General features: G+C 48.1%; 1 non-coding gene across 1 annotated transcript; it reads right to left on the bottom strand.

Annotated features, from left to right (window-relative positions):
• Positions 1-481: 481 nt before the first annotated feature.
• On the bottom strand, positions 482-543 carry LOC114677213 (U7 small nuclear RNA). Its single transcript, XR_013415959.1, has one exon. It is a non-coding gene; the product is annotated as a U7 small nuclear RNA (small nuclear RNA).
• Positions 544-10,842: the final 10,299 nt, after the last annotated feature.

The following is a 10,842-nucleotide window of genomic DNA, read 5'->3' as shown; positions in this document are numbered from 1 at the left end:
GAGGCCGAGGTGGGCGGATCACAAGGTCAGGAGATCGAGACTATCCTGGCAAACACGGTGAAACCCCGTTTCTACTAAAAATACAAAAAAATTAGCTGGGCGTGGTGGCAGGTGCCTGTAGTCCCAGCTTCTCGGGAGGCTGAGGCAGGAGAATGGCGTGAACCCGGGAGATGGCGGAGCTTGCAGTGAGCTGAGATCACGTCACTGTACTCCTGCCTGGGCGACAGAGCGAGACTCCATCTCAAAATAAATAAATAAATAAAGAAAGAAAGAAAGAAAGAAAGATAGAAAAAAATAAAAAAAATAGAGGAGAGTCAGTAATGATTTTGCAGACACACTAGAGCTAGTGGATGGCAGGAGCCCCTGTCTGCTTGAGGGTGTCTGTCGTAGTCGTTAGTCCATTGAGTGTTGTTATAACAGAATGCCTGACGCTAAATAATTTATAAAGAAAAGAGAGTTTTTGTTGTTGTTGTTGTTGGGGAGTTGCTTTCTGGCAAAACCTGAAAAGCCTGCTAGACAAATTCTAAAAGAGCTCTAACACTTAAGAAAAGAGGTTGATTTGGCTCATGGTTCTGGAGGCTGGGAAGTCCAGGAAGCATGGTGCTGGCTTCTCGTGAGGGCCTTGTGCTGCACCCTAACATGGCATAGAAGCATCAGGGGAAGCAGGCATATGCAAAAGGCTAGTCATGAGAGGCCGCCTCAATCTGCTGCAACCTGCTCTTGCGAGGGTGAGTCCATTCCCATGAGAAGTGACCCAGTCTTGTGAGAATGGCATTAACTCATTCATGAGGGTGAGTTCTCAAGACCCAAACACGTCCTGTTAGGCTCTACCTCCTAACACATGAACTTCTGGGGGACACACTCAAAATGTAGCAGTGTCCTTGTCCTCAGGCACCCCTCAGGTGGGGTGAAGGCTGGGCACGACAAAATTGGTGTGAAGACTCATCCCAAATGAATGGGGCACCCTCTTCCCTGTAGGAGCATCCACACAGCAGCTCCAAGCACTCAGTGTCCAGGGCCAGCAAGCTGCACGTGTGGCACCACTGGGCTCCCGAGAGGGCTGGGGGCTGTGAATGATGTTTGCACTTCCCTTCAAGGCACCGAGGCAGCGAGACTCTGAGGATGATGCCCAGAGGGAGAGTTTGGATGAGGTCCAAGAGGAAAGAAAGCTGAAGCCTTTTTGGGCAGGTGAGGGAGATGGCAGGGGCTTGTGATTTTAGAGACTGTGTGAAGTGAGATTGGACACTCAGCTAGGTCAGCCCAGAGGCTGGGTCCTGAGGTTGGCCTCAGGGCAGCTCTGGGAGACCCCACCTGCCCCTTCTGCAGGATGCGTTCCTCTCCTCGAGGCCCATCAGTGTGGAGTGGAGCATCCACCATGGCCCCTTGGCACTGAGGGCACTGGGAATGCCCAGCAGGGCAGTGCCCAGCCTCAGCATGCAGGCTCGATGGTCCCAGGAGGATACTCCAGCACCTCCCCTGCCATCCTCACCAGGGCGGGGAGGTGGAGATGAGCACTGGTGCTGTCCATGCAGTGCCCTGGGTTCCACATTTGGATTTCCCAGCCAGCAGGATGGGGTTTCAGGAGTGCCCTTAGAGAACCAGCTAATTCAATGTTATTAATCATATGAGAAGCAAAGGTCCTGGGTGGGGAAGTGAAAAGCTGCATGCTACAGACATATGGAGGCGGTAGGGGCTTCTCCAGCCACCTGGGAAAGGGCTCTGGATGTGAGTTCCTGCTCTGCCAACCTAGGGAGGGCTCTGTCCACTTTCCCGACACTCCCAGGGCCTGAGGAATCCTTGGTGCCTCCTCTAGGTGTAACCCATGTCCCTGTATGCGTCCCAGGGGTCATCCTCAAATACTGCCGTGGTCTTGGTGTCCAGAGTCGTCTTAGCAGGTGGGACTCTCCTGTCTTCACCAGTCTGTTGGGATCAGCTCAGCCAGCCTGGTTAAAGGGTAAGTGGCTCTGAACTTTACTGTAGAACTTACTTTGTTTTCCTCATAACTTTCTCTTTCCATGTCTGCAGCTGCCGTTGTGTGGGGCTCCTCGAGGATGGGGACCCTGTTCTCTCAGCTCCGCCCCCCAGCATGAGTCATGGTCTCTCTAAAGACCCCATGGCCTTGAAGCAAACATCACCAGCTACACCCAGCAAGGCTGGTGTTGTCTCTGGATTCTCCTTATAACGCTGTGGGAATACAGGAAGATAAAGCTCAAAGTGGAGGGAAATTTTTGGTAGCTTTGGGTGTTGGAAGTGGTGCAGCTTCCCAGGATCCCAGCCCCTCAGCAAAGCCGCCCTCAGGTACTGTGTGTGGGCTCTAGCAAGTCTGTTGATTCCTCATGTGGTAACACCCTCCTCGGATGTTACTCTTTGCAGTTTACATAATACTAGACACACATTATTTTCCTTTATCTTCATACAACCCTACGTTTTCAGCATTCTGGGGATTACCACAAGCCCCACTATCTGGTGCCCAGAAAGACACGGGACACCCTTGGAGAGGAGCACTTGGCCTCTTTGCTGTCCTTGGACTTGGTGCAGGATGGTGGGTGCTGGGTGTGGTGGATGGGGCTGGGCAGCAAGGATGGTGCCATTTACTCTTCTCCATTTACCTCCAAAGTTCTTCATGGTCTATGACTCCAAGGTTTGAAATGATCTCATTTACCCCACATGATAGGTGTGGCCCTTCCAGATGAGGAGTTCAACAAGACTACATGGTAGAGCAGCCAGATAATCCACTAGAAAGAAGACTCAAAATAAGAAGTAACCACAAAATAAGGTGATTTATAAAGATGCATTGCTTCACTAGAGAGGCAGCATTTTACTGAGTAAAGAGCACTGGGTTTTTAATCTCAGAGTCAACTATAGTTAGGGTTCTGCTGTTTGTCTAAAGATCTTGGTCAAGAGTGTCTCCTTTCTTCCCTTGTAAAGGGGTGAATGGGAATCCGCACCCTAGAATCTCTATGACATTATAAAGCTGGAAGTAAATAAGGGACATAGATAACCTTTCAAAATCAGCAAGGGTTGTCCCAATAGGGTGTTGGCCGATTTGTCTACAAGATTTATTTCATGAAAGAATATCTCAGTTGGGCTGAATCTGGATCATTCTTTTGACCTGTACTGAGGAAAAGGCAGGAATTTGAGTGCATTTAGGGTGAGCTGGCATTTTTCAGTTCTCGCCTCTCCACGCAATGATGCTGTCTGCCAGCTCCAAAGGCACCATGTTTGCCATCCCTGACCAGAGCCTCATCAGAGCCTGCTGCAGCCGGGGGCTGGGCTTGTCTAGGAGCCGGGAGCCACTGGTCCCAAGTGGGTATTACAGGGTTAACTTGTGTCTGTGGCCAAGGCATAGAATCAAAGTAGGATGAGTCACCTCTTGTGCATTTCTTATTTCAGCCCTCCTGCCACTTTAGCAGTTTCTGATGTTTAATTTCCTCGTTTCATTCCAGAGACAGAGAATGCTGATTCACTATGCAGTGAAACATGCCTAACGTGTCAACAGCTAATGCCCGGTGACAGAGTGGTTGTCTGGGCAACAGAAGAAGTCACCCACGCAAACACTTAAAGGTGAGCTGTGAGAGTTAAGCAAGCGAGAGCTTTTCACTGAGTGAACTCACGTCCACACGGGGTGCGTGTTCAGACTCACGCGGCAGCTCCAGTGACAGGGAAGGTCGGAGAAATTCCAGGCTCTGAGGAGTCCCAGACAGCATTCCAGCTCATTCCTAATTTTATATTCAGGTTCCTTAAAACAAAAACTTCAGTATGAGACATTCAAACCCTTTGCATGTTACAGTCTGCAAAGTTTGAAAAGCATTTCCTTCCTTAGTGTCTCGGAATTGCCCTAAATACTTTCTTTCAACCAGCAGGATAGGGGACACTAGGCTTTTGTGACGACTTAAGTCTTGGCAGCAGGAATGGGTCCCCAGAAGGTGCTAGTATTTCTAGAACAACCGATATCAGGGCAGGTGTCTTGTGCTTGGCCCCTTTGTGGGCCACTTGCCTGGAGTTATGGGACAGGGATAAGCGTGTTCCTGCCCCTGAGGAGGTCACGGTCAGTAGGGGAGGCCCCACAGACAAAACTCAACCTCTGGATTATGGCTGCGGCTCTGGATGGTCCGGAGGCCCAAGAAAATATTGGGCAAGAGTATGTCTTTTCTTCCTGTGTAAAGGGAGTAATGGGAATTCACACACTACAGTCACTGTGACAGGATGCATGGTTGGGGGTGTGCAGGGGACCTGAAGAGGCCACTGCATCCCAACTTCCTCTTCTGCTGATTATTTCGTTTAAATAACTTCTCATGGATATTGCTTATGAGCAGATGACTTGCAAGGTGGGATGGGGAATGGACGTGAAAATACATAAACCATCATCTCTGTTTGTGGAACTCGAGGTCAGGTGTGCAGAGGACTGAGCAGGTGAAACTGAGTCTCCAGGTTAGGGCATGAGCCGGGGGCTGAAAGGGGCTCTCCCTGTACTGGCAGGGAGGATTCTCTTCTTCCCTGCTCTGTGGTTGCATGTGGCCCGCCAACCCTTTCTCTGTCACACCATGATGCAGTCTTGGGTTGCCCACTCATCGATCTCTGGCATCTGTTGTCCTCCTCAAGGAAGGACACATATTGGGTCATCTTTGTCTCTGATCTTTGTCCTTGCTGTGTCTGACCATGCTGGTGGTCAGGAGGGAGCTAAGCTCACAGGTGTTTGGCAGGGCAAAGGCCTGGGCTGAGACTCTACAATCTTGGGCTTCAGTTTTCCCATCTGTAGGACAGGAGCAGGGCCAGCATCCGAGGTCTGTGGTGAGGACTGGTTGAAGGCCACACCGGGGTCCTGGATGTGGCCAGCTGACCAGGGCTGGGTGTCTCACTGGCTCACAACAGGGAAGAACAGAAATTCAGAGTAAATCACTGTAAACTTTACAGCAATTAGGCAGAGTAATTTAATATCTGTTGAACCTAACAAAAATTGGGATTTGTGTTTTGTCTTCATTTCATTTTTCTAGGACCTTATTTATTTTACAAGGGGAACAGTTTTCAGTGGAATAGATATTAAAACACACACCTGGATCCCTTTACCACAAGTTCTTTGATAGGCACCATTAAGGACAGTGAACTAATGCAGATAACTCAGGTAACAGGGCAGTGAGCTAATGCAGGTAACATAGGTGACAGAATCATGGGATAATACAGGTAACACAGGATAGTGAGTTAACTCAGGTAATATAGCTAAGCCAGGTAACCCAGCTTACACAGCCAACACCTGGCAGTGGGCTAACATAGTTAACTCAGGTGCTCAGCTCAGGCACATCCCCAAGGTCCCCCCATGAGGTGGTCTGGTGGCTGTCTACATGTACTCCTGGACGTCTGTATCCTGGTGCAAGGGAGCCTGGCAGGAGAAGGGACCCTCAGACCCTCCCTCAGCCACACAGGGCAGACATCCTCCACGTGGCTTCAGCCGTGCCTGTCAGTTGAGTGGTGGGCAAGGTCATGCTCGGGATAGTCTACCTGGTCCTCGGTGAGGCCCAGCCCCACTGAGAAGCATTTGGGGTCTATTTATTTGCTCAGCCTGTCTGCTGCTATTTGTCACATGCTAGTATTGGTGCGGCAGCTGCTTCTCTGAGTCCCAGAGCAGGAAAGTCCTGGAGACAAGGCCTTTGCCAATGGGGTACCCTGCAACCGGGAAGGGAAGGTTCCTGTGTGGTCCAGCCCTAGTGGCAGAAACTTGGGTCTGCTCTGTGTGTTGTGTCTACAAGTGTCTGTTTGGCTCCTCACTGACAACAGGAGTCTAAGAGATTCCTAACAACTGACTAAACAACATAGAGTCTGAGCAAACGTTACAGAAATGGGGGAAATTGCAGTGAAATTCTGGAAAAGGAAACATGCTCAATGGAGACAACATGGAACCTTGCTTCTGAAGGAAGGGGTGGGGTGCTGTCTGGAAAGTTCTAGAAGACAAAGCACTAGCAAAGGGCAAGAACATATTGTGAATGACAAAGGAGAGGAATTCTGCATTTTTTTTTTTAATCCACTGGGACAATCCTGTACTGAAGAGAGCACGGGGCTCTGGGCAAACCCTTCTCTCCCCTGAATCTCATTATTTTCAGTCTGTAGTAGGGCAGTAGTGGGTAAAATGCCGCTAATGTCCCTTCCGGGACCAACGCTGGGAGTTTTCTTTGAAGGGACACGGTGGCTGCTCCTTTCCACCCTGATGGCTTCCTCATGCCTCTTCCTTCCTTGCCAACCCACATCATCTCCCTGGGACTTTGCTTGTAGTCAGCTCAGATGCTGCCTCCACGCCTGCATTCCGACCGTACTGTAAACACATAGGATTCTTGCCGGATAGGGTGGAGGGGGGTGGGTCTTACCCCTCCCGAGAGAAGCCTGTGAATTCTGACTCGGTGAGTTAAGGAGAAACACTCCTCAGGTGTGGAGAACACATACGCTGCTGTGTTGAAGGTCGTGCTGGGCAACACTTAAGTCTCCTCCAGGATCCCCAGGAGCAGCCGCTGGGGGATGACCTGCACGTGGTCCAGTAACCTGTGTTATGCTTGCAGGATGTTAGGGCCTTCAAGTTGATTTAGCTCAAAAATATTCAAACTTCCTTAGCAGCAAAAATATTCTTTCTCAAATGACATCTTATATGGAGTCTGAATATATAAAATTCCCATATTAAAGACGGCAGTTTGTAAATTGCTTTATAATTTCTCATTGATGATGCTTATTTATTCGTAATTAAGCCAGTCAACAAAAATGTAAAGGACCTTTTGATCAACCTGGATACTTTCAGTTGTTTCAATGTTTTCCGATCTTGATCTTCGTCATGTGGTTCCCAAAATTTCCAATTCACAAAGATAAGTAGCAATATAATAATCTTTATAATTTTCTTGAATAGATATGTCCAGTTTTAAATTTTGGGGAAATAAAAGACATTCCTAATCAAAGACATGCCGGAAAGAATTTGACTCAAACTCAAAATATCTGAGATGATGGATATGCTAATTACCCACATCTGACCACTGTATATTATATGTGTGGAAGCTTCACTCTGTAGCGCATACATATGTACAATAATTATATGCCAGTTAAAGAAATTTGAAATATACTTGTGTAGGAGTCATGAAAGAAGTACTTTTTAAAATTGAAGTAAAATTCACGTATCATAAAATTCACCATTTTAACCATTTTAAGGTGTACAATTCAGTGGCTTTTACATTCACAATGTTGTGCCACCATGGTCTCTATCTAACTGCAGAACATTTTTATCACCCCCAAAAGAAAACTGTCCCTATGCATATTTTCACTTAAGTTTTGAAGCAGTTACAATAGATTAAAATGAAGTGGAGGCAAACCAGAAAAACCAAGATGGTTTTAGGTCATGATAAATGCCGTGAAGGGAAAGTGATAGTGAGTGAGAAGGAAGAAAGATGCTTGACTTAAGACCCAGATAATGGGAAGGTGTCAGCAATGGAAGGGGCAAAGGAAGGGCCTGAAGGAGGGAAACAGAGGGTGTGCAGAAGCCCTGAGGCACGACTGAATTCAGCAGGTTTAAGTATAGAAATGAGGCCTGTGCGCTTGGAAGGGAATGTGCCCAGGAAGGATGGGAGGAGCCAGGGTGGGCTGCTGGGGTCTGGGCTGCACTTTAGAATCCACTGAGCAATGTGGGAGCTCCCGGCTCGGGACCCAGCCATGGTTGCTGGCAAGCTCTGCAGGTGATCCTAGTGAGAAGCCAGGACACAAATATCTGACAGATTTGAGAAACAGATACGCAAAATTGGTCTGTGAGTGTCAACCACAAAACTCAGGAGTTGAGCTTGGTTTCTTCTCAGTCTATGCATCTAACACGTTTAAAATGTTTCTTTCTGACATTATGAATCTTGACTTCATGAAACTAAGAAGAAGTATAAAGAAAACAAAGCTATTCTGGGTGAAATGTAGTCATGCTGGGTCATTAGCAGTTACAGAAAAATAAACCCCATTGTCTCCTTGCGAACTATTTTCCAACACGTTAAAGATTTGATGACATTTATTTTATTGAAAATAATTAGTGCCCGCTGGCCTGGCAGGCAGCTGAGAGGAAGGCACTGTCCCCAGAGCCCTCTGCTGCAGCCTCTACCCAGGTCCAGGGGCTGTTGTTCCTGCGTCTGCTCTTACCCCCGCAGGCACTTTTGTAGCGGGTGTTAGTGGTTCTTGGCTGATCAACAAAGATAAGTTTAATTTTACCCTTAGATGGGAACACGGAGATTCAGTCTTATCTGATGCCTGCCAACTTCAGGCTCTTGGGTCTAAATTATGGGAACTTGGATTTCCTTGGCTGTCCACCATCAGAAATCAGTAGATTTCTGCAAAGGAAACCAAACAAGACTCCAGCTGTCCAGGTACTATCTGCCAGAAATGGATTGATGCTGCTTCTGTTTACAAAAATACTGGCTGTGGAGCGTGTGTCTGTCCCACAAATCCAAGGCTTTCTAGTCTGGCCCTGGGGATCCAATGTAGGGAGGGAGTTCAGCTGTGAGGCACAGGGCAAGCCTGTGCTGTGCCTGGGGGAGATGGTCAGGGACCCGGTAGCCACTCATGGAAACTGCATGGCACATCCTCAGGAGAAATCTAGGCTACACACAGCCTGTGGGGCTGTAAGTGGACAATGTGCTGCTTTGAGTCTCAGTGTCCTTGTCTGAAAAAGGGCCTGATGATAGAGCTTGCTTCTTAATTTCAGCTGTGTTTGTCCTATGCTCTGCCACATTCACTGGGCAGTTTGGTTAGAAGCAACCCTGGCCCCGACCTGATCCCCCTCACTGTGGGGCCCTGGCCAGTTCTCTATTGGGATGGGAGCCCCCAGCCGGGCTGACCCACAGCTGCCCTCATGGGATTGGTTGTGTGATGCAGCACTTTGGCCGCCATCCCCTGACCACGCCTGGCTCCTAGTGCCCTTGGGGGTCCTGAGCTTTTGGCTGTGGGAGCAGAAGCCCCAAGGGGGGCTCTAAGAATAGACTCCTTTCCAGGACTCTCGTTTCCAGAACTGACTTTGCAACACTAAATAAATATTGAACAAAGTTGACCCTCTCTCTCCTGCCAGAATTTTCAGCTTCTTTTTCTAAAATCCGTACTAATAGCTTCTGAACCTTTTCCTCTGTGAGAAGCCCCTTCTTTTTCAGAATACTTGCTGAAAAGCCGGTATCTCATAAAAGACAAATGCATGAAACTACCAGGAACTTAGGAAGTCCAAGGGAATCTGAGAAAAATCATAACTTGGTAAGAAAATCTTAAAAAATATTTTTATTAGCTTCTTGAGTAATGGAATTTAGTCAGGACTTCAGACAGAGCCAAATATGAAATTTGTTGTTATTTAATATTATCCAACATGAAACTGCTCTCCATTTTAAGCAATAGTTTAAATGTTAATTCTCATTAGAGATCTTTCTGCTTTCAGGAAAAATAACAGTCAAACATAGCACAGACTTGATTAGGTGATTATTTTGCTTAAAATCGCCAGAGATTGAAGGTTAGAGATTTCATTCTCATTGTCCTTTGGCTCTGACTGAGGCTTCTCACCTTTCAGTCTTGCTGTTGACTACTGTCTACCTGCCTCCACTCCATACCTCCACAACCACCCCCAACCAATTTCCAACTGGAGGGGACTGGCTCCTCCATGGAACCCTGGAAATCTTGCTTATTTCCACCAAACCATGTGGCAAGACTGTCACTGTGGCTAAATCCAAATCTTTGCAGAATGTCTTGTGGTCCTCTTAGACCATGGCATTGATCATGAAGGCTTAGAGAAGCTACTATTTCTCAGTTGCTTCCCTGGGATTGAGGAGGCTGTGGTGAAAGTTTCTTATGACCTCCTGGCTTCTGATGAGGCCTCCCTTTGGGCACAGCTATAGGTGATAGAGCTGCTTTGCCACAGGGTGGCAGGGTGTCCCATCCGTCATCCCTGTTGCTGTTGTTTCTGTACTGTCCTGAACAGGGATGTGGGGAGCTGGCACGTGCAGCTCCTCTTCGTTTTGCCGTTCATGGGCGCAGTAAACTCTCCCGGCCTAAGAAGGGCTCCTTGTTTCTCTGCCGGCTGAGTCAGTCCTGTCAGCCTCTGCTTTGTCTTGTGCTTGATGTCTCCTCTCTTCCCTGCTCTCGGCCCCCTCCCCAAGATTCAAGTCTGTGTTTGGGGCTCTTCACTTGCTCTGTGGCACGTCTTTCTGAGATGCTGCTTGTCTATCCTAACTTCAAACTGTGGAGTGGTCTGTCTTCTCTGTAGTGTCTTTGCTCTGCCCTGCCCAGCTATGGACTGGAATCTCTAATGTTTCAAGTGATGAAAGCGGTGGAATATGTCACCTTTGAAAATAGGGAACGTGCCCTGTCTCCCTCAGTCACACAAAGCACCAGCAGGGGCAGGACAGCAGGGGTCTGGGCTGAGGTCCTTTTCAGCTCTGAAAGCTCAGTATCCATCCAGAAGCATACCGGTCTCCTTGGGAGCTTTAGAGAAGATGACAAGATTGTTGGATACAGGTGGCCAAAGGAGCCCTTTTTCCTTGGGACATTGAAAAAACAGATTAAAATGCTACCTGCACATGTGGTACTTAAAACCCTACTGTGCTCCTGAATTCCCTCATTCACAAAATATTTATCTCTCCACCTGTTGAGAGGATCCCAGAAAGGTGTCGAGGAGGACACTCTGCCACTCCAGGGCCCGCCACCACACGTCCTATGGGAAAGGCACAGACATGGGATCAGAAAGCTCCTAGGTCTTGCTCTAGGTCTCTCCCTCAACAGGTGGGAGAAAACCTTAGCTTTCTTATGTACCATACGAATGTGGCATTGTAGCATTCATAGCTAACCTAGGAGGTTTCTGTGAAGATC

The sequence above is a fragment of the Macaca mulatta genome, chromosome 3 (genome assembly GCF_049350105.2).
Source record: "Macaca mulatta isolate MMU2019108-1 chromosome 3, T2T-MMU8v2.0, whole genome shotgun sequence".
Lineage (NCBI taxonomy): Eukaryota > Metazoa > Chordata > Mammalia > Primates > Cercopithecidae > Macaca > Macaca mulatta.
This window is presented reverse-complemented; position numbering and strand designations above follow the sequence as displayed.